Source organism: Macaca mulatta, chromosome 19, assembly GCF_049350105.2.
Source record: "Macaca mulatta isolate MMU2019108-1 chromosome 19, T2T-MMU8v2.0, whole genome shotgun sequence".
Taxonomy (NCBI): Eukaryota; Metazoa; Chordata; class Mammalia; order Primates; family Cercopithecidae; genus Macaca; species Macaca mulatta.
In genome coordinates this window covers 69,036,955-69,061,734 of record NC_133424.1, presented here as the reverse complement: position 1 = coordinate 69,061,734, position 24,780 = coordinate 69,036,955, and the positions used below count along the sequence as shown (strand labels likewise).

General features: G+C 41.7%; 1 long non-coding RNA gene across 1 annotated transcript; it reads right to left on the bottom strand.

Moving 5' to 3' along the window:
* Positions 1-10,767: 10,767 nt before the first annotated feature.
* LOC106994892 (uncharacterized) lies at positions 10,768-21,300 on the bottom strand. Its single transcript, XR_001441575.3, has 3 exons — positions 21,146-21,300; positions 19,400-19,653; positions 10,768-12,400 (listed from the first exon to the last, which is right to left on the bottom strand). It is a non-coding gene; the product is annotated as an uncharacterized LOC106994892 (long non-coding RNA).
* Positions 21,301-24,780: the final 3,480 nt, after the last annotated feature.

Sequence of the window (24,780 nt, the reverse complement as noted above, 5' to 3'; positions counted from 1 at the left end):
TATTTGCCAGTCTCTTTTGTCTGTTTTGTGTTTGGGGTTGTTAAATATGTTCTTTTGTTAGAGTTATAAATCCAAAAACTTAGTCCCTCCTTAAGCCTAAAAGTTTTGGTTTACAAATCTTATTCTATTTTTAAGTATTATCTATTTCAATGATTACTTCTAAGGGATTTAAAAATACTGTCTGATGTCACATTTGTAACTGCCCTTATGAAACTAAAACATACGTTCCAACAATGTTTTTAAACTTGATAATGAGCACAAGTACATCTTAGTTACTTGAGTGGGCATTTTTAATTGGAAATGTGAGATTGTCTCAAACATAAAAAAAATCACAGAAAATAATAAACCCTTAACATAAAAGTGTTAATACTATATTATATAATCTCAGGTGTTTATTCCTGACTCTTGCCTGAGGTTAAAAGGTAATTATCCTGAGTGGGTCATCTCGGTACCGGTTTTCCCCCAAGTTCATTAACCATACTTTAACCTGACTTCCCCACCAGAAACATCCCATGCAATTCAGCAGGTTGTCATCCCTGATAGTAATTTTTAAACATGGCTGTGATTCCATAGTGATCAGAGCTTTTCAACCAACTTGCTAACTGGAACGCTGTTGACGACCACAGTGGGTGGCACCATACCCAATTTGCGACTGCTGTGTCCCCGATTCCATAAGTCAGAGGAGATGATTGTATTCATGTCCTTCATGTCACATGATTGGATTATGCTCTTAAGATATAAAAATGTACTTGCCACTAATTCTAACTAGGGTTTGACAGAGTCCTGCATTCTTTCATGTTCTTAGAACTTTATCTCTTGTGGCATCTGACTATTTTGGTCACAGCTTCCATGGTCATTCTGTGACAAGGGGCATCAGCATAGGTCAGGGTGGGAGGGTCGGGACTTTTTAAGGATGGATTCCCTAAATAATGCGTTACAAAAGGCTGTAAAGGAAGGGAATGAAGTAGGTGTCTTTAGGGGTTGTTTGACCAGTCCTTATACTCTGGGGCAATTCCTTCCTCCACCCCACACCCAGTTGAAGGGGTAACTAACTTCCCTACTGCTATGCTTATTCTGTTAGACTTGACCTCTCCCTCGTGTCAGTTGATTGGTGCCCATAGGTTCCTGGTGTTCAGTCAGACTCAAAAGAGAGTGAGGGCTACCTAGGTGGTCATACGGGTTGGGGCTGGGTATACTCATGAACAAACAGACCTAGAAGGAAATAGGCCATAAAGCCAAAGGGAATCCTGGTTCCTGGTGCCTCACCCACCCCAGTGCCTTATGGAGTCTGGCTGAACTGCCTGCCCTTGGGTTTCTTTTACATGGTTAATCCACTTTTTGACAAACCTCTCAAGGATTAATGGATGTTGAATCTAAACACTAATTGTTGGAGATCAGAACATTGCAGGGTGAAGAGCAATGAATATATGCTGTCTGCAGGCTAGCCAGCTCTCGAGTTTAAGTCACTCCTCCCCTAGAAAGGCAGGAGTGAGAAAGAAGCCAGGACTGGTACCATATCTTCCCACCAGCTAGACAGCAGATTGATCATACCAGTCCCTTTTAACCACAGAGAGGGCAGTTTTCTAGCCTTATGGAATAGAGATTCATCCTGGGCTTAGATTTTTCTTTTCCTGCCCGCCAGCCTCTCACGAATGTCTGCCAACTTACTGCATGCCTCGTACCACTTACATACCATATACAGCAGCAAGGAGTACAGAAAAAATCTGGGGAGACTACTCTCGAACCAAAGTAGTTCAAGAAGGTTCCCCAGGATAATTGCATTGTTTCTTCCACAAAGCCAAAGGGTGAATTGTCCAGGATAGCTCTTCTGTATGCCCAGCACCCACTAAATAACAGCACACTGCATGGTTTTGGTGAACTATCCTGACCCCATTCCTTCTGATCACCATCTCTGCCCCTCCCTCATGCCAGCAAAGGGATAATTATGTGGTTTGGGGTAGACCAATCAGACTTCCTTACCCAAGAATTTGAATCTTCAGCAGAGCAATACATGGATTGAAGGTGTTCAAAGCCCAGTCATTCTTATGGCCACACTAAGAAGAGACAGTCTATTATTTCCCCCAATGAGATTAACGAGTCTTCTCTGATTGCTGTCCTACTAGAAGGACTGATTATTAACTCTTTACTCACTATTTTAAGCCACACAATATTATTCCAGTAAGATTCAGTTTCCCCCTTAAATTAACTTGAATGAATTTATGTTGCTTGCAAGCAGAGAATCCTAGCACAGATGTGGTTTCTTTTTAATTTTCATTCTTTCTTATTTATTTCTTGAGACCGGGTCTTACTCTGTTGCCCAGCCTGAAGTGCAGTGGCACAAACACAGCTCACTGCAGCCTCGACCTCCTGGGCTTGAGTGATCCTCTGGCCTCACCTTCCTATGCAGCTGGGATCCACAGGCAGGTGCCACCACACCCAGCCAATTTTTTAATTTTTTGTAGAGACAGGAGCTCAATATGGTTCCCAGGGCTCAAGTGACCCTCTTGCCCTGGTCTCCCAAAATCCTGGGATTACAGGCATGGGCCACCATGCCTGGCCTAGATGTTTTTTGTTGCTGTTGCCCTGTCAGAGATATTGATGACCATTCCATACTCAAGAATACTTCTTTTCAAGGGAATCTGTCCTATCACAGCTGAACAGATGGAAAGTTTCTATCTGTATAATCATAACATGATACAAATGGGAACTCACTTTCTCAAAAAATTCTGATTTAAGTTCTTTATTCTCTTTTTTCCCCCATCCCATCATGAGGAAGCACATAAAGAAATACATCGGTCATTTGCCTGTCATCCTGAATTAGTCTTCAGGGATCACTGTGAGAGAGGTCAACTTTCATTTTGGTTTATAACCATATTTTGCCTTTATTCAAGAACCATGAGGTCTCATCTCCATGCAAGGTCTTCCTAAAATTTCTCTGACTCTGAACTCTCAAGCCACCTTCATTCACTCAATAATTGATGGGCCATTTGTAAGTGTCAGGTACTGTTTGGGGCATTTGGGATTCTGTGGGGGGCAAATCAGACATGGTCCCTGCCCTCATGGAACCAAGAATATGTGTATATTTGGGCTGCCATAACAAAATTTCTTAGACTGGGGAATTTATAAACAACAGAAATTTATTGCTTACAGTTCTGGAGGCTGGGAAGTCCAAGATCAAGGTGCCAGCAAATATGGAGTCTGATGAGGGCTTGCTTTCTGCTTCAAAGATGATGACTTCTTGCTGCATCCTCACATGGCAAAAGAGGCTAGGTAGCTCCCTTGCACATCTTTTATAAGGGCACTAATCTCATTCATGAGGGCTTAGTCCTCATGACCTAATCTCCCCCTAAAGGGCCCACATCTTAATACTATTGGATTGGGGTTTGAACATCAACATATGAATTTTGTGGGGACACAAACATTCCAACCACAGAAGTATGTATAGGGAGGAAGGCAGTAGCAATATATCTCCTAATATACATTCTCCTGCTCTTACTAAATGTTGACTGGTTATGTGGCTATTTAGAAGAAGTAAATATTTTCTCAGCTTCCCTTGCAGCTAGATGTAGGCATGTGAGTAATGTCTGGTCCATGAGATGAGCACAGTAAAGGTGTGTGTCATTTCCAGGTCACAACCAGGCTTCTACTCTCTCCTCCCCCTTCCCCACAGGCTGGAATGTAGATACAATGGTAGGAACTGGAGTAGCCATCTTGGATCAAAAGATGGAAACCATATATTGAAGATGTCAGAGTAATGAGATAAGAGCTTGTGTCTGATGATTCTTGACTACTTATCCAGGCTTTTACATGAGAAATATCTGTCATATTTAAGCATCTGTTAATTGGGGACTCTTCATTACAGGAATGAAACAATAAAACAAATATTGGGAAATAATTTAAAGCTCATGGGAACGTTGCAAGAATAGTACAGAGATCACCCATCTTCACTGATTTGGTAACATTTCTCCTATTTGTTTTGTCATTTGCATACTATTCTATATAAACCTAATACATTATTTTTATAACCACTGAGCATAGATTTCACACATCACAAAGCTCACCTCTAAATACTTCAGTCTGTGTCACCTAAGAATAATTATTTTCTCTTACATAACTGAGGTGTTATTACAACCTTTGCACATTTAACACTGACACAATGCTTTTATCAAGTCTGTCAATATTCTAATTTTATCAACTTGCTGAATACCCTCCATTTAAACATTCTTTTTTTCTCCAGTACAGGATCCTTTCTAGGGCTAGGACCAGGCCTGTGTTTAGCAGTTGTAAAGTAGCCTCCTTTAATCTGGAAAACCTCCTCAGCCTTTCTTTGGCTTCTAGGTCACACTCTGACACACTTTGGGGTTTGGGGGGCCATTTTCCTATGAATTAGGTTCAGTTTATGCAGTCGTTCCTGGAATACCACGTAAGGGATTCTGCGTTCTCTCAGGACCTCACATTTTAACCTACAAGAGATCCATGTGCCATCACTGGTGATGCTAGTTTCGATCCACCTAGTCAAGGTGGTTGCCTGATTTACCCACTGATTACTTTCTGGTTTCTCTCCTTGCAACTAATAAACCATCAGTGGGACACACTTAGATAAAGCAAATAAGGAAGGATTGGGGAATATTTCGATTGGTCCATGATGGGTCACATGTCTACTGCTGAACCAATCCACAGCTGGGGGATGTAGGACTCTTATTGGCCCAGCCTGAGTTGCATGCCTAGCCCTTCCCAGTGGAAGGTCCCAGACTCTCCCTAAAACGAAACAATGAAATTGTGGAGTAAGTCTGTGGTTCTCAAATGGGATTGAACGATTTGCCCTCCAGGGGACATGTGGCAATGTCTGGAAACATTTCCGGTTGTCATAACTGAAGGGGTGATGCTACCAGCATCTCATGGGTGGAAGCTGCTCAATACCCTATAATGCACACGACAGTGCCCCCACCCCCAGGACACAGAATGAACCGACCCTAAATGTCAGAAGAGCCAAGGCTGAAAACCCCTGGAGCAGAGGAAGGATGGTTCTGCAAAGGAAGGGGCACAGAGCAGAGACCCAACCCTCCTGTCCACTCTGATGCCTCCCAGCTGAAAATGCCAGCCTGGTGAAGCTGAAAGCCCAGACTCTGGGGTTTAACTGCCTGGTCACAAATATTGCCTCTGCCACTAAAAGCTGTGAATCTTGGGTTATTTCCTTAACTATTCTGTGCCTCAGTTTCCTCATCTGTAAAATGGGACTGATGTTAGTACCCCTGTTACGGGGTTACTGTAAGGTTTGAGTGCATTACTTGTACCATTCTTGGGACATGCCTATTTTATAAATGTTTGTGACATAACCGATTGGAAATTTCCACCCTCGGAGGTTAGATGCACACTTCTAATCCTAACCCTCTGCCTGCCCCATTCTAATCATATTGAGTGGGACAAGTTACCGAAGCTTTGTAGTCTCAGTTTCCTCTTCTGTAAAATGGAGAAATAACAACAGAGGCTACCTTGTGAGGTTTACATGAGATCATAGCACATCAACCATGTAGAAAAGGAAATACTTGGGCCGGGCGCCGTGGCTCACGCCTGTAATCCCAGCACTTTGGGAGGCCGAGATGGGTGGATCACGAGGTCAGGAGATCAAGACCATCCTGGCTAACACGGTGAAACCCCGTCTCTACTAAAAAAATACAAAAAACTAGCCGGGTGCGGTGGCGGGCGCCTGTAGTCCCAGCTACTCGGGAGGCTGAGGCAGGAGAATGGCGTGAACCCCGGAGGTGGAGCTTGCAGTGAGCTGAGATCCGGCCACTGCACTCCAGCCTGGGCGACAGAGCGAGACTCCGTCTCAAAAAAAAAAAAAAAAAAAGAAAAGGAAATACTCAACCATCATATAGGAATAATAGTCTTGACAGAAATTGCTACACCTACTCATTGCTTACCTGAAGACTGTGGTCTCCAGGTAGCATGTGGGTGCCATCTTGTTTCTAGGCTTTGAGAAGTAGCTTCAGTAATGGAAGATATGAATGCTGGTCCCTCAGTTGGATTGACTGAGGCAGCCCAAATCTTGGAACAACTTTCTTTAATAGCACCTTTGCCACCTGATGTGCAGGGTCACTGCAGGTGGCAAAGGTTTCTACCCACCCTGAAAAGGTGTCAATGAAGATCAGGAGGTATTTAAAGTTTCCCAAGGCTCTGGGCATAACTATGAAATCAACTTTCTCATCTTCCCCTGGACATCTACCTTGGAACTGAACCAGCTGAGGAGCCTTCTGAGTTCCTCTCACCCCTGCTATCCCCCCATGGGGTGGGTATCAGGGGTTATTAACATAGCAGGTGGGATGAGTCCCAACCACCTTTTTGATTGACTCCCTGAAGTTTGGGACAGTCATGCTTTCACAAAACCGGTTATAAAGGATTTTCTCACCAAAGTGGGTGTTAGAGTGAACTTTTTTAATGGCCTGCAGTGCAACTGTTTTTAGGAAAAGAAATTGTCCACGACGGTTTATTAGCCATCCTGGATGGTCAGGATTCTTGGTATAAGCCCATTTGGTGGCCTTTTTCCATTCCTTTTGAGAGAAAACGGGGGTTAAAAGAGCAGGACCCAAGAAGAAAGGGAAAAGTGGCATTTGAAATGTGACCTTCCCTAAAGCTGCCTGCTTTGACGCTAGGTTGGATTTATTATTTTCTTTAATTACCTCAACGTCCCATTTCTGGTGACTGTAGCAATGGACTATTGCCATGTAGGCTGGTTTTCTTCCAGCTTCCAATAATCTTAAAATGATGGCACTACCTGTTTATTATGAGTTTAACCTGTCCCTTTCCTTCCAAATAACCCCATGTGGGTGTAAAATGAAATACACGTGCCTGGAATCAATGTATATGGTGAGGACCTTCCCTTCACCCAACTCTAATGCCTGGGTTAGAGCAACAAGCTCTGCTTTCTGTGAAGAGCATCCTGGCAAGAAAGCACTGGCTTGTATAACTTCAGTGGGAGAGAACATAGCACATCCTGCCCTTCTCTGTACCTCTTGCAGATTGCTGCTCCTGTCGGTGAACCATTTGACTTCCACATTTTCAGTAGGCTCACTTTTAAGGTCTGGGCTACTGGTGTACATGTCACCGTCACCCCTAAGCAGTTATGAGATAGGTAGCCATCTTCAGATGGAAGGAGGGTGGCAGGGTTCAAGCTGTTACACACCTTCAAAGTTATGTGGGGGTCATCAATAAGCATTACCTGTAACTGGAAAGCCCTGCCTTGGGACAGTCCTTCTGCCCCCTTTCTTTTAGGAGAGTCTGGGTATGGTGGGGAGTCCAGACAGTTAACTTTTCGGTCTCTTTTGGAAGGATGGCCATGACCATCCCCAACCAAAGGCAAGGTGGCCATCCTTTAGCAACTGAGTCCAGCTGCTTGGAAAAGTACATCATCACCCAGGTCAGTGGGTCCAATCTTTAAATATGTATTCCTAGGGCAATTCTTCCCCTCTCATGAATGTAAACGTGGAAAGGTTTGCTTAAGTCAGGTAGGGCTAATTCTGGGTCCCTCGTGAGCTGGGTTTTCAGCTTTTTGAATGCTTGATCACATTCTGCCATCAGATCCTCCAGCTTCATGGCTAGGGACTCTCCAGATATTTTGGGGGAGTTTTTGAACACCTGGGTCAACACAGTCAAAGTTAGTTGCTGTTTCCTGCCTGTCTGAGGATCCTGCCATTTGAAAGTGAAGAGGGGCTGGGAGTCTGTGGCCAGCAGGATGCAGAAAAAGTCATCTTTTAGATCCAGGTCTGAGTACCATGTGCAACTTGGAGGCAGAGTGGAGCATACAGTATAAGGGTTAGGTACACTGGGTTTATGTTTTCTGTGACCTCACTAACTCTCCTTAAGTCTTACACTAATTGGTATTTTCCATTTGATTTCTTAACAAGTAGGATAGGAGTATTGCAAGGGGATTGACAGGCCCTCAGAAGTCCCTGTTTTCTAAGCTCTTTAATCATTGGGGCCATCCCTTTTAGTGCGTCTCATTTGATCTAGTTTATATTTTAGGATCTCAATAAAGGGGCTATCTTTTGCCTTCCCTCACATTTCCATAGGCAATTTTGGTGGGTAACCTTATCCTTGGGGGTGTTCAAAACCAAGTAGGTGGCCCCCTGTGTTGACCAAGAAGTCGACAGGCTTGTTCCCCATGCCCAGTGTCAGCCTGGGCTCCTAGCAGGACGGACACCTGGAGGGCCAATTGAGGAGTACCCAGGACCTGTCAATCTTTTTTTTCTACTTGGACCATCTGCCTCTGTGAGGCACCTGGTAGGACCTACCCTCTTCCCCCTCCCTTCAGACATAAAGGAGACAATCCCTTTTCCAGTGATCCTCCCCCTTATAGAGGGCACGTTGGTTTTGTCCTAGTCCCTTAGGTCTTTAGGATCCTTTCTGTTAGTTAGGGGACCAGTAATCACTCACTTCAGTTGTGGTACTTTATGGATAGGTATCCTGTGAGTTTTCCGGCTGGCACTCGAGAGTAACAGCCAGTAGTGGGCTTGCCATTTGTCCTCTCTGTCTTCTTTATGTTCTTTCTCCCTATCCCAGTTGTTGGACACCTTACTGGCCAGGTCTACTAGTCTTGAGATGAGAGCATCAAGCCCTAATTTTACTTTTTGGAGTGTATGTCTAATGTCCGCTGTGCTCTGAGAGCTAAAATAGGATTGTTTGTCTCTTCTCTATGGGATTGGTCCACTTCCTCCCTACCCTTTTGAGGGCAGAGGTATTTTTCTGTTTCACTGAGGAGAATATCAAAAGGGATTGAACATCTGCCCAGTTGAGGTCATGGGTCCAAAACTATTCTGAATGAGGTTTTGAAACCCCTCAGATCTTCCCTTAGTCCTTTAGAATGAGACTTTCAGTTGTAAAGCTCTGAAGTTGTGAAGGGAAAATGTACAGCAAACATCTCTTTCCCCACTGGGGACCTGCTGGAAGGGGCATCATAGAGTAAGACTGGTAAATGTCCTGCTCCAGGTAGTGGTTGGGCTAGGTCCCTGAGAGGAGTCTGAAGGTGATTGGTAAGGAGGGAGTGTGTTGCCTGCAGAGGCCACTGAGAATAAGGGAGCTATAGGTCAAAGATTATAGAATTAAAAATAAAAAACTCTTACAATTTCATTAATAGTAAATTAACACCATAAAGGGGCCAAGAGAGGTGGCTCACACCTGTAATCCCAGCACTTTGGGAGGCTGACGCAGGTAGATCACGAGGTCAGGAGTTCAAGACCAGCCTAGCCAATGTGGTGAAAGCCCTGTCTCTACTAAAAACACACAAAAAATTAGCTGTCCTGGTGGTGGGCACCTGTAATCCCAGCTACTCGGGAGGCTGAGGCAGAGAATTTCTTGAACCCAGGAGGTGGAGGTTGCAGTGAGCCGAGATCACCACTGCACTCCAGCCTGGGTGACAGAGCGAGACTCTGTCTTTAAAAAAAAAAAAAAAAAAAAGTAATACCATCAAGAAACCTTGTTTTAACATAGGGCACTGATCTCAGAAATACTTACGAATAATTTCTTATTAATTATAGCCAACTTAATCATATACAAAATTCCTTTTATAAATTTTCTTCCACAGACTTGATCATGACTTTTACAGACCATCTATGACATGCTTGGACCTTTTGATTTGTTCTATAATACCTCTTTTAAAATAATTGGTCATTTTATTTTAGGATAAAACTTTACCACATGAAATCCTTTTCTTATATAAAATTATTTTCTTTTCTTACCAAAAATATATCTTTATGTCTACAAATCTTTTATCTCTCTCTCTTTCTCTCTCTTACTCGTTCCTTTCTACCTTTTAAAATAAATAACTTTTAAATAACCTCCAAACTACATAAAATTACTGTTTTCTCAATAAAAATACAAGTTACAGAGTTATATATTATTGCAATTCTTACTTTTAGTAAACTTAAATTTTAGTGAAAACTCAGGAAGCAATAAATCTTGAACTGTTTATCAGATGTTAGCAATTTATAGCTGAAACCATTCTATAATTTTTAGAAACATGTTTTTTTCATATTATAACCCATTTTTAATTGGAAAACACCCCAACATCTAATGAGTATTCATTATTCAATTCAAAATAATTATAAGATTTTAAATGATATGAAAAGTTTGTCTACAAGCACTTTTCCCATTTATATGTACTTAGTTCTTTCATTTTTTTTAAGGATTCTTTCTTTTCTATTGTGAGGTCAAATTTACATACATCAAAACATACAAGTCTTAAGGATATTATTCAATGAGTTTTGGAAAATATGTACACCTGTGTAACTCAAATCTCTATTAATATACAAAACCATATTGTCAATCCCAAAATTCCCTCCTGCTGCTCATCAATCAGTCTCCAACTCTGTCTCATTAGAGGCAACCACCAATTTATTTTCACCACGCATTAATTTTGCTTGTTGTAGAATTAGCATGAATAGAATGACACAGCATACATTCTTTGTGTAACTCTTCTTTCACTCAGCATGTTTTTCTATATTCATCCATTTTATTGCATGTATAGGCAGTTTGTTCCTTTTTTGCTGAGTAGTGTTCCATCGCATGAACCTACCATACTTTGGTTATTTTTTCTCTTATTGATTGACACCAGGGCTGTTTCCAGATTTTTGGCTATTATGACTATAGCTGCTAAGAACATTCATGTACAAGTTTTTTGTTGTTGTTTTGTTGTTTTTTTTTTTCATATGTGGCCATATGTTTTTATTTCTCTTGGGTAAATACTTAAAAATGAAATCACTGGATTATGTAGTAGGTATATGTTTAGGGGTTTTTTTTTATTTCCAACTTTTATTTTAAAGTCAGGGTTACATGTCAGGATGTGTAGGTTTGTTACATAGATGTGTGCCATAGTGGTTTGCTGCACAGATCATTCCATCCCGTAGGTATTAAGCCCAGCAGGCATTAGCTATTCTTCCCAATGCTCTCCCTCTCACTCCACACCCTGCAACAGGCCTCAGTGTGTATTGTTCCCCACCATGTGTCCGTGTGTTCTCATCATTCAGCTCCCACTTATAAGTGAGAACATGTGGTATTTGCTTTTCTGTTCCTGCATTAATTTGCTGAGGATAATGGCTTCTGGTTCCATCCAGGTCCCTGCAAAAGACATGATCTTGATCCTTTTTATGGCTGCATGTTATTCCTTGGTGTATACGTACCACATTTGCTTTATCAAGTCTGTCATTGATGGGCATTTAGGTTGATTCCATGGTTTTGCTATTTTGCAATGAACATGCACGTGTATCTTTATAATAGAATGATTTATATTCCTCTGGGTATATACCTAGTAATGAGAGTGCTGGGTCAGATGGTATTTCTTCCCCTAGGTCTTTGAGGAATCACCACACTGTCTTCCAAAATGGTAGAACTAATTTACACTCCAACCAACAGTATAAAAGTGTTCATTTTTCTTCACAACCTTGCTATCATCGGTTGTTTTATGACCCTTAAGTAATAGCTATTCTGACTGGTGTGAGATGCTGTCTCATTGTGGTTTTCATGTGCATTTCTCTAATGATCAGTGGTGTTGAGCTTTTGTTTTAAAAAATGTTCGTTGCCTACATAAATGTCTTCTTTTGAGAAGTGTCTGTCCGTGTCCTTTGCCCACTTTTTAATGGCGTTGTTTGTTTTTTTCCTGTAAATTTGTTTAAGTTCCTTGTAGACACTGGATATTAGACCTTTGGCAGATGGATATATTGCAAAAATTTTTCTCCCATGCTGTAGGTTGTCTGTTCACTCTAATGATAGTTTCTTTTGCTGTACAGAAGCTCTTTAGTTTAATTAGATTCCATTTGTCAATTTTTGCTTTTGTTGCTACTGCTTTTGGCATCTTTGTCATGAAATCTTTGCTTGTACCCATGTCCTGAATGGTATTGCCTAGATTTTCTTCTAGGGTTTTTATAGTTTGGGTTTTTACATTTAAGTCTTTAATCCACCTTGAGTTGATTTTTGTATATAGTATAAGGAGGGGCTCTAGTTTCAACTTTCTTCATATGACTAGCCAGTTCTCCCAACACCATTTATTAAATAGGGACTCCTTTCCCCATTGCTTGTTTTTGTCACATGCGCACACGACACACAAACATCCAAAAGCTTTTACCTCAGAATTTTAGCCATGAGATAGCAATACAAACTCACAAATTATTTCTAACAAAATTGGAACCTGTTCACATGGCTGAACTTTGTTTGCCCTGATAAGTAATTCAGTGAAAGCTGTGGACCAAAATTTTGGGCAAAGCAGTTTTCATGGTAGTTTTGATTGTAAAAACTTCTTTTTCATTTTTTTCTTCAGCTTCAGACAAGTTTCCAGTATTGCCATTTCAGTTAGACCATAAATAATAAGTGTTATTTCAGCACCAGCAACTTAATAACAGCAGATCCAAAGCTGGCAGAGAAGAAAATAAGGAAGATACAGAGCTTTAGAAGACTCTACTTAACTCTGTAGGAGCAGATTAACCATTTACGCTCTAAATTTTCCTTACTGTGCACAAAACCAATATTGACCATTGCACTCAGGCATCCCTGGTGTCTTATTGAGGCCAGTGGGCATCACTGGCAGCCTGTCTCAGGTAGTCTCCCATAGGTACCTTAACCTCATAATGGAGATTTCTTCCAATCCCCCAAAAGTGATCCCTTAACCTCACAGCCTCTGAATCGTCCTCCTTTTGGTACAGCAGCCAAGGCCACCTTGTCTTTAGGGCCTCAGGGAGGAGGAAGAGGAGGAGGAGGAGGAGGAAGAGGTGAAGGAGGAGGAGAAGAAAGAGGTACTTTTAAGAAGGGGAGAATCCAGGTTCCTCCAGTGCATGGAAACTGGCATATAGGAGGTTTCCACAGGCATAAGAGAACAAACTCTAAGAGGAATAAACAGAAAGAAATAGAAAAGAACACACACACATAAAAGACTTGCTGGCAGGTCATTTCCTGGTTCTGTAGTCTACACTGTTAACCCTTCAGTTCCTCTCTCACCTTTCTAAGGACAGTTTTCTTTAAATCAATGTAATAATAAATTTTGTCATGCTTTCAGCTCACCCTCACATAGTCACAACTTATTTATTTATTTATTATTTGAGACATAGTCTCACTCTGTTGCCCAGGCTGGAGCGCAGTGGCACGATCTCAGCTCACTGCAACTTCCACCTCCTGGGTTCAAGCCGTTCTCATGCCTCAGCCTCCTGAGTAGCTAGGTCTATAGGCGTGCACCACCACACCCAGCTATTTTTTTAAAAAAATATTTTTAGTGGAGAGGGAGTTTCACCATGATGATTAAGCTGGTCTCAAACTCTTGACCTCAGGTCATCTGCCTGCCTCGGCCTCCCAAAGTGCTGGGATTACAAGTGTGAGCCACCATGCCTGGCCGAGCCACTGTTCCCGGCCTCTTTAAATCAAAAGAGTAATAAATTTTGTTGGCCGGGCGCGGTGGCTCAAGCCTGTAATCCCAGCACTTTGGGAGGCCGAGATGGGTGGATCACGAGGTCAGGAGATCGAGACCATGCTGGCTAACACGGTGAAACCCCATCTCTACTAAAAAATACAAAAAAAAAAATTAGCCGGGCGAGGTGGCGGGCGCCTGTAGTCCCAGCTACTCGGGAGGCTGAGGCAGGAGAATGGCATGAACCCAGGAGGCGGAGCTTGCAGTGAGCTGAGATCCGGCCACTGCACTCCAGCCTGGGTGACAGAGCGAAACTCCGTCTCAAAAAAAAATAAAATAAATAAAAATAAATAAATTTTGTCATGCTTTCAGCTCACCTTCACGTAGTCACAGTTTAGTTTAATCTTTATGTAGACAAGACTCCTAAAATCTTAAAACAAAGATGGTGTGTTTGTCTGCTTGCTTTCTGATGATGCCCTACTCTGTAATGGAATAGCTTCTAATAAACTTGCCTTTTTCACCGTGCTCTGTGACTTGCCTTGAATTCCTTCCTGTGCGAGATCCAAGAACCCTCTTTTGGGATTTGGATCAAGACCCTTTTCTGGCAATGCTTTCATTTGCCTGCTCTTTGTCCCACTCATCCTGGGCATATGGTCAGCCTCCCTGCCCCTCACTGCCTGGGGGAACCTTTAGTGGACTCACTGAGCAAGCTCGCCTCACTTGCCCATGGGTGAGCAGCCAGACGGGAAGCTTTGCTTGGTCATTCCTGGGCCTAGAGGACCGACCCGCTGTCCAGTGGGGATCAGCCTCCAGCTTTGGCACCACTCATGCCCATCCTGCAGCAGTGGCATCCAGCTTCGGGGGCTCCACTGTTCTGTCATTCCAGCCTGGGTGACAGAGCAAGACATCATCTCTAACAAAGTTAAAAAAAAAAAAAAAAAAGAAAAAAAAATTTGGAAGAAAATTCCACCAAGTTCCAAAAACCACAATTTAAATTTGCCATGTGTGCTGTGTACTGTCAAATCCACAAGAATGATGTGTAGGTACTGTACTAGGTAATGTAAGTAATCTAGAGATGAATTAAAGTATGCCTAAGCATGTGCATAGATTATATGCAAATACTATGCCATTTTACATGAGCCTTCAGTGTCCACAAAATTTGATATCCTGGAGGTCCTAAAACAAATCCCCCAGGAATACTGAGGGAAGCCTTACACACATACACATATACATTCCTTCTTCAGGTATAAAGAAACATTGGTGTGACACTTCAGATCAGTTACAGTGGTTACCTATGTTTTTGGGGTAAAATTTTGGTGAATGGTGCACACGTGGTGTGAGGAACGGTTTTCACAGACTACCACATATTTTCAAATTTTTGAAATTATCTAGTTTATTATTTTTTATTTTTACCACCTATCCTCAAGTTCTAAGTAACATATTAACTCTCCAAAACTTACATAAGGCGTTAGTTTTTTTGTTGTTTTGTTTGTTTTTGTTTTTGTTTTTTTGAGACGGAGTCTTGCTCTATCGCCCAGGCTGGAGTGCAGTGGCGCGATCTCGGCTCACTGCAACCTCCGCCTCCCGGGTTCAAGCAATTCTCCTGCCTCAGCCTCTCGAGTAGCTGGGACTACAGGCGCCCACCACCAACAGAAGGCGTTAGTTTTAAGGAGGAAGGTCACAGGAGCGCCCTCCTTCGTCGCCGCCCTTCTCCTCGCAGTCCCAACCCTATCCTCGTGTCTCACAGGGCACTTGGCTGCGAGCGGCTGCGGTTCCTCAGCCCCCTGCACCGCAGAGCGCACGCGCAAGCCGGCCACTGCGCATGCGCTGCTGGTTTTGGTCGGGGCGTGGAGACGTTCAGTCAGGCCAGGGCGTGAGGCATGCGAGGTGAGTTCACTGGGCCCCGGGGCAGGAGAGCGGCCGGCGCGCGGGCAGCCCAGCCAGCGGCCTGGGCGGGGCTGGAGCCCCAGTGGACGTGAGGGCGCGAGAGGCATCCAGTGCAGGGCAACGCGCGGCTTCGTGAGGGAGACTCCGCGGCGGGTCCTACTGGGGCCTTGTGGAAAAGCCACTCCAGAGGCGAGGGCTGCGTCTGACTGCCCTAAAATTACTGCCCTTGCAGGGAGGGACCCAGGACGGCCCTGCGCTGGTGGGCCCGGAACTCACCCCAAGGCTGGAGGCTGAGGCCTGACAATCACTTGAGCCCAGGAGGCAGGGATTGCAGTGAGCCAAGATTGCGCCACGGCACTCCAGCCTGGGCGACTGAACGAGATTCTGCCTCCAAAAAAAAAAAAGAAAGAAAAGAAACACCCCAATGGAAAGAAGCACAAAGGACATGAACAATTTATAATTGGCTAGTAAATCCGAAACAAAGAGAAAGCCGTATTATTAATCAAAAGAAATGTAAAATTAAGGAATAAAATGATATATTTTTAAATCTGGCTAATTGACAACAGATTTTGAGGGATGATAATATTCTTGATTGGCAGAACCAGTTACATAATTTGCAGGGCCTAGTGCAAAATGAAAATGTGGAGCTCCTTGTCCAAAAAATTGTGAAAAATTTCAAGAGAGTGACAGTAAAGCCTTAAACTAGGCCTGTGGGCTTTATGAGAATGGGGCCCTTGTGACTGACCTAATTACAGGCCCATGAAGATGGCACTATTGGCTTGTAAGGTGGACTGTGACGTAATCTTACACATTGAGTTTGGAAGAAGTTGGTAGAAGCCATTGAAAGGAAAATTTGGCAGATTGTGTCAAGGACTTTTAAAAACAGTTTATCCCTTTTGTCTGTGTAATTTGAGAACAAATACTTAGCTTCAGTGATGTTCATTATATTATGATTTATAATAATGGAAAACAAAAATAAATGCTTTCAAATGGAAAAACTGTTAAATTATAGAAATAAAAGGTGTAAGTTTTAGTGGGGAGAAGAAAAGAAAAAAATGTTTCCCCCAAGTGGCATCTTTGTTCATGGTTTCTTAGAGTGAGTGTAGCCTTTATGGAAGGTATGTTTTATTTATCTGATTACAGAAGAAATGAAGGTTTGTTGTAGAACATCTTGAAGCCAGAAAATAGTTTTGACAGAGAAAGTACAAAATCACCTGTAAAAATTACTTATAATATTACTGTTCTTCCTTAACCCACTGGCGCAGTATTTTGGTTTACCGCCTTTTCTGTGCTTTATATGGTTAAGCGTATAGTGTTATGTACAGGTTTCCTTTTTCCACTGATACTATGACCTAGACGTTTTCCTACAACTGTAATACAGCTAAAAAATGTTTAGCGACATACACATACGGAAAAGGGCACAAACCACAAATATGTAGCTCAGTTTTCAGAAAGTGAATACACTGTGTCCAGATCATTCCTAGCTTTCCAGAAGCCCTCATGCCTGGTTCCAGTCATTACCACTCTTCCCCCTAACAGCAGCCACTATTCTGAATTCTAACACTTTAGGTTTATGTTGCCTGTTTTTGACCTTTATATAAATGGAATCATATAATATGGACCTTTTTTTTGAGTCTGGTTTCTTTCATTCAACAGCAACTTACATTCGTATTTTTTGTTTAGTATTCCAGTATAGAAATATATCAGCCTACTGTGGCTCTATCTCCTTGCCAACACTTGGTATTGTCTGACTTTTTCATTTTGGACGTTTTGGAGAGTGTGTAGTGTTACCCTATTGGGGTTTTAATTCCTATATCTCTGATAACTAATGAAGTTTAGCCTTGTTTTATGTTGATTGGCTATTTATAGCTGTCATCTTTTGTGTCATACTTGCTCAGATCACCTCCACTCCACTGTCTAATCATAACTCTGCAGGCTAGTTGTAAGTCTCTACATAATTTCTGCAGTTCCTGAGGTTTCTGTATCCTTTCAGCTGATACAACTCTGCCCACCATCTTCCACAGCATTGTGTACCAGAGCAGCCTGCCTTTAAGAGTAGCTCTGTCTTGTAAAGGGCCAAGGTGTAGAGATGCCGGATGTGACAGGAGTTTTGGATATCTTGAGGAATCCCTAAATCTTTTGTATGCGTGGTCAAGAGAAGAAACTGGAAACAGAGACACTGAAAGTTTCTCCTCAAAAGTTTGGGGATTTTCAGTACCTGTCAGTGAATAGGCCTTATCAAGCTGTGAGCAAAATCCAGGAGTTCTGCTTGCAATGGCTGCAGCTGGAGCTCCTCACTAAGGAGCAGATGATAGAGCAACTAGTGCTGGTACAGTTTCTGAGCATCCTGCCAGAGGAGATTCAGACATGGGTTAGGTCAAAACAGCCGAAGAACAGCAAAGAGGCAGGAACCATGGTGGCAAACTTTATTCAGGCATGTGAGAAGGAAGGTGAGAAGGAGGAAGCAACTGGTTGCTTCTATTTATTGAATATCTGCTGTATGCCTGGCACATAACGGGAGCTGAATAGAAATTTGTTGAGTGAATGAATGAAATAATGCATTTTATACATTCAGTCTGATCTGCCTAATCTCATGTGAGATGAAAGAAATTTGGGGTTTGGGTAATTTTTTAATTTTTATTTTAAGTTCAGGGATGCATTTGCAGGTTTATTACATGGGTATATTGGATGATGCTGAAATTTGGGCTTCTAATGATTCTATCACCCAAGTAGTGAACATAGTACTGGATAGGCAGTTTTTCAACCTTTGCCCTCCTTCCTCCTTACCCCCTTTTGGAATTCTCCATGTTTATTTTTCCCATCTTAGTGTCCATGTATACCCAATGTTTAGCTCCCACTTAAAAGCGGAAACATGTAGTGTTTGGTTTTCTCTTTTTTTTTTTTTTTTTTTTTTTTTTTGAGATGGAGTCTTGCTCTGTCACCCAGGATAGAGTGCAGTGGCACAATCTGAGCTCACTGCAACCTCCACCTCCCGGGTTCAAGCAATTCTGCCTAAGCCTCCTGAGTAGCTGGAATTACAGGCGCCCGCCACCACACCTGGCTAATTTTTGTATTTTTAGTAGAGACGGAGTTTCACCATGTTGCCCAGGCTGGTCTTGAACTCCTGACCTTGTGATCCACCCACCTCGGCCTCCCAAAATGCTGGAATTATAGGCATGAACCACCGTAGATTCTGTATTAATTTGCTTAGGATAATAGCTTCGGCTGCAACCATGTTGCTGCAGAGGACATGATTTCATTCCTTTTTATGCCTGTGTGGGTTTGGTTTTTGCTTTTAACATTTACTATTTCTCTGAGTGTACCAGCTTTGTTCACCTTGCCTCACATTTCTTATCCAGTGTAAACCTTAGTTTCAACACAAAACAACACACACACACTACAAAAAAAAATCTCCTGGGATTGCTTGTGGCATTAATATAGTAAGTATAAATTTGGGAAAATTGGTCTTTACATTATTTAGTCTTTCTATTCAAGAACAAGAATGATTAGCTAAATTTTAGATGCAAGGGGGCATAAAATGTGGGAGATACAAAGACTGGAAGTTCAACTTCTGCCAAAATTTGACTGGTATCTTAGAAACTCAAGTTATTAGATTAGAGCTAAGGAGGTATTTCTAGGATGAGAAAAGAAAGTCACTGGGTCCTTATAGTCCTTTGAAAAAAGTAATACTAACTAAAAGCAAAATATTGTTTGGGGCATATATATAGCAAGGGAAAAATGAATACAAACACCAGACCTCAGAGCATAGTTATCTCTAGCGGGAAGGCTGGAGTATGGACATGAAAGAAGCACACAGGCAGATGTAAGTTATTGGGAATGTTCTAGTTTTGGGTTGGATAGTAAATTCACAGGCCTTAATTATACTTAAAAATAAAAACAAATGGATTTAAAATAATCACGAGGGCCATGCATGGCTCAATAAAGATAGCATATCATGAACTAAGGATTATGATTAATCCCATTCTATGTTCCCACATTACTTAAAAGAATTTAAAAAATGCTGACGGTGAACACTTGAGCACTTAGAATGTTTTAATGTATTATCACAGGTATTCTTTCATGTTAATTCATTTTCTTCTATTAATAGTTCTGTGAAATAGGTATTACCTTCGTTTCATAGACCAGGAGCCAGAAGCATAAAGAGGTTGAGTAACTTGACCGTGGTTCCACAACTTATAATAATAATTGGCAGTCAGGATTCAGACTTAGGCTGCTGGCTCCAGCATCTGTACTCTTAATCACGGTGTTACAGTGAGTGCCTCATATAGATATAGTGGATGTTGTCCCAGAGGCTAAAAACTTGGCCAGAGGCACTGAGTTATTGATGAAGCTAGAGTTCAGTGAGAAGGAAAGAGAGTTCCCTAGGGTACCAGAAATAAACAACAGATTAATGAAGGGTTTACCCAGAAAAGAGAATATATAGGCAAGGAAGGCCATCAAGGTTAAGGCTCCTGAGGGAACGTGGTGGTTGTCTTTTAGATCAATGAGTGAAAAATATGTAGGAAAGGCTTAATCATAAGAGCTGCCATTTACCAAACAAAATACCTGCTATGTGCCTTACATATGTAATGTTTAATTCTCACAAGAGCCCTTAGAGGTATAGTATACTCCCCTTATCTGAGGGGCATACATTCTAACACACTTGAAAGTGTGGATAGTATCAAACCCTATACATACTATGTCTTTTCCTCTACATACATACTTATGATGAAGTTTATTAATTAGGCACAGTAAGATATTAACAACAACTAGTTATAAAATGGAACAATTATTAGGCCGGGCGCGGTGGCTCAAGCCTGTAATCCCAGCACTTTGGGAGGCCGAGACGGGCGGATCACGAGGTCAGGAGATCGAGACCATCCTGGCTAACACGGTGAAACCCCGTCTCTACTAAAAAATACAAAAAAAAAAACTAGCCGGGCGAGGTGGCGGGCGCCTGTAGTCCTGGCTACTCGGGAGGCTGAGGCAGGAGAATGGCGGGAACCCGGGAGGCGGAGCTTGCAGCGAGCTGAGATCCGGCCACAGCACTCCAGCCTGGGTGACAGAGCGAGACTCCGTCTCAAAAAAAAAAGAAAAAAAAGGAACAATTATAACAGTAGGTTAGCGTCACTACTTATGTGCTTTGGGGGCATTATTAAGTAAAATAAGGGCTATGTGAACACAAGCACTGCGATACCATGACAGTTGATTTGATAACCAAGACAGCTAATAAGTGACTAACAGGTAGGTAGTGTATACAGAGTGGACACACTGAGGATTCATGTCCCAAGTGGGACAGAGCAGGAAAGTGTGAGATTGCATAACCAGAATGGCACACAATTTATAACATATGAATTATTTATTTCTGGAATTTTCCATTCAATATTTTTGACCCCCAATTGACCATGGGTAACTGAAACTGCAGAAAGCAAAACCTCAGATAAGTGTATACTACTGTATAGGTATTGTCATTATTTCTGCTTTACAGTTGAGAAACAGAGGTTCTGTTTTCCTTTTTCACCATAGCCCTCCATGGGCTTCCAAATATCACTTTGCAAATTCCACAAGAACAGTCTTAGCGAAAGGCTTCTTGAGGGGAAAGCTGTAACTCTGTGAGATGATTTCACAGAACACAAAGAAGTTTCTCAGAAAGCTTCTTTCTCTTTGTTATCGGAGGATATTTCCTTTGGCCCTATAGTCTTCAAAGGGCTGATCTTGATTGGACAGTGAGGCCCGAAATGACTGATATGGAGGGAACTTTCACTTTATTTGGAAGGCATGGGAGCCATTGAAGCATTTAGAGCTGGGAAATAACTAGAGCTCTTTTTTGGAACTTGTTATATTGAATTGAAAAATGATTTCTGTCTTTCTCACCGTAGGAACTCTAGAGCTGCTGTTCCTTCCCATGGCAGGACAGGGTGGCATGAGGGTGGCTGGCCACTGTGTCTGTCAGTGCTGCCAGACAGGACTCAATTCCATGGTTATTCCTCTTTCCCTTCTAGGTTTCCTTGCTCAGGACTCTGTCCCTGCAGAAAAGAGGAACACAGAGATGTTAGACAATCTGCCATCTGCTGGGTCCCAGGTGAGTCAGGCTTTCCTCTGACATGGTTATCAAATATGGGGATCTTATCTTCCTAATTTGTGGACTTCCTTATTTAATTGAACCACATCCTCATTTCCATTCAGTTTTTATTTAAATATCACTTTACTGAGCCTTTTTTCTGACTAATCTAACATTTGCTTATGATTCTTTTTTTTCTTATTTCTCCAAGAAAAATCCTTCTGACTCTTTTATCCTCCTTCCTTGCTTTACTTTTCTCTGTTGTGCTTATCACCAGCCCACATACTATTTATTTAATATTTTTCCTCTTTCCCTGTATTTTGAATTGTTTACTTTTTTTAGTATTCTATTTTATTTAAAAAAAACCCTTACGTGGTTTGCATTATTGTTGTACCCCTTTTTATATATGAGGGAGTGGAAGCAGAAAGGCTAGGTAATATGCTAAAGGTCACACAGCTGTTAAATAATACAATTGAGACATGAACCCAGGCAGTCTGGCTTTACAGTCCACATTCATAACCCCTTAGTTATTGCTGCCTAATATAGTGCTGTTACTCCAACTTAGGCTGGCCAGATTAGCAAGTAAATATACACAATGCCCAAATTAAATTTGAATTTTGGATAAACTATGAATAAATTTTTAGCATAAGTATAAATATTTAGCATAAGTATGAAGTTTGAATTTCAGATAAACAATTTTTTGTGTAAGTATGCAATGTTTAAGACATACTTATGTAAAAAACTATTGTTTATCCAAACTCTTCCAAGCTAAAGGAGCATGTTGTAACCCAGTGCAACGAAGCTAGGAACCTTGAAAAAAGGTTAGAGGAATTGCTCTCTATAATAACCAGTTTAGAGACAAACATAAATTACCTGATAGAGCTGAAAAACACAGCATGAGAACTTCATGAAGCGTACATAAGTATCAGTAGCAAATCGATCAAGCAGAAGAAAGGATATCAGAGACTGGAGATCAACTTAATGAAATAAAGCATGAAAACAAGATTAGATAAAAAAGAATGAAAAGAAATGAACAAAGCCTCCAAGAAACATGGGACTATATGAAAAGACCAAACCTACATTTGATTGGTGTACCTGAAAGTGATGGGGAGAATAAACCAAGTTAGAAAACACTCTTCAGGATATTATCCAGGAGAACTTCCCCAACCTAGCAAGACAGGCCAACATTCAAATTCAGGAAATACAGGGAACAGCACAAAGATACTCCTTGAGAAGAGCAACTCTAAGACGCATAATTGTCAGATTCACCAAAGTTGAAATGAAGGAAAAAATGTTAAGGGCAGCCAGAGAGAAAGGTTGGGTTACCCACAGAGGGAAACCCATCAGACTCACACAGATCTCTCTGCAGAAACCCTACAAGCCAGAAGAGAGTGGGGGGTTAATATTCAACATTCTTAAGGAAAATAATTTAGAACTCAGGATTAAGAAACTCACTCAAAACCGCACGACTATATGGGAACTGAATAACCTGCTCCCGAATGACTCAGTAAATAACGAAATTAAGGCAGAAATAAATAAGTTCTTTGAAACTGATGAGAACAAAGACACAATGTACCAAAATCTCTGGGACACAGCTAAAGCAGTGTTTAGAGGGAAATTTATAGCACTAAACACTAAATGCCCACAGGAGAAAGCAGGAAAGATCTAAAATTGACACCCTAACATCACAATTAAAAGAACTTATTTAGAGAAGCAAGAGCAAACAAATTCAAGAGCTAACAGGAGACAAGAAACAACTAATATTAGGGCAGAACTGAAGGAGATAGAGACACCAAAAACACTTCAAAAAATCAATGAATCCAGGAGCTCGTTTTTTGAAAAGATCAACAAAATAGATAGACTGCTCACCAGACTAATAAAGAAGGAAAGAGAGAAGAATCAAATAGACACAATAAAAAACGATAAAGGGATATCACCACTGATCCCACAGAAATACAAACTACCATCAGAGAATACTTTAAACACCTCTACACAAATAAACTAGAAAATCTAGAAGAAATGGATAAATTCCTGGACACATACACCCTCCCAAGACTAAACCAGGAAGAAGTCGAATCCCTGAATAGACCAATAACAAGTTCTGAAACTGAGGCAGTAATTAATAGCCTACCAACCAAAAAAAGCTCAGGACCAGACAGATTCACAGCCAAATTCTACCAGAGGTACAAAGAGGAGCTTGTACCATTCCTTCTGAAACTATTCCAAACAATAGAAAAAGAGGTTCATTTTATGAGGCCAGCATCATCCGGATAGCAAAACCTGGCAGAGACAACAAACAAAGAAAATTTCAGGCCAATATCCTTCCTGAGGCAGGAGGATCACCTGAGGTCAGGAGTTCAAGACCAGCCTGGCCAACCCCCATCTCTACTAAAAATACAAAAATTAGCTGGGCGTGGTGGCACATGCCTGTAATCCCAGCTACTCGGGAGGCTGAGGCAGGAGGATCACTTGAACTGGGGAGGCGGAGGTTGCAGTGAGCCAACATCATATTGCTGCACTCCAGCCTGGGTGAGAGTGAGACTCCATGTCAAAAAAAAAAAAAAAAGAAAAAAAAGATTTTTAATAGACACATAACAAAATTTGATCTTCACAAAACCCTATGATACAAAAAGTATGATGACCATTTATAGATCAAGGTCCAGATCAGAGATGTTACCTGTCTTGTGCAATGCAACTAAATAACAGTACAGGCTGGGTGCAGTGGCTCATACCTATAACCCCAGCACTTTGGGAGGCCAAGGCAGGCAGATCACCTTAGGTCAGGAGTTCAAGACCAGCCTGGCCAACATGGTGAAACCCCGTCTCTACTAAAAATACAAATATTAGCTGGGCGTGGTGAGACACACCTGTAATCCCAGCTACTTGGGAGTAGCACAAGAATTGCTTGAACTCAGGAGGTGGATGTTGCAGGGAGCTGAGATTGCACCACTTCACTCCAGCCTGGGCGACAGAGGGAGACTCTATCTCAGAAAACAAACAAGAAAAAAAAGAAAAAAACAGTACAGTACTTGAAGCCAGGTCTCTGAACTGCCAGCCCAGTGCTCTTCCCACCTAACACACTATCCATGAAATTGTCAAAGATTTCAGAAAACTCAGCCCCTTAAAACTTACTGAAATTCAAATTTAACTGGGCATGCTGAATTTTATCCGGCCATCCTATTTCAACTAAATTTTTGGATTTGGAGATTTGAGACAATGGGGTCCACTGGGAAGCATGGATAGGCTAGAATACCCCAGAATTTTAAAAAAAAGGAAAGGTAATTATGTCCTACCATATATTTCCTCCAAAATAATGAATAATATTTTAATGAAATCATCAAACATAAAACTTTTTTCTCATTGTACAAGACTATACAAATGATTCTGGTAGTGTCATCATCTGTTTGTTTATTCACCAATGTCTACCGGTCAGGTTCTGTTTGAGGGA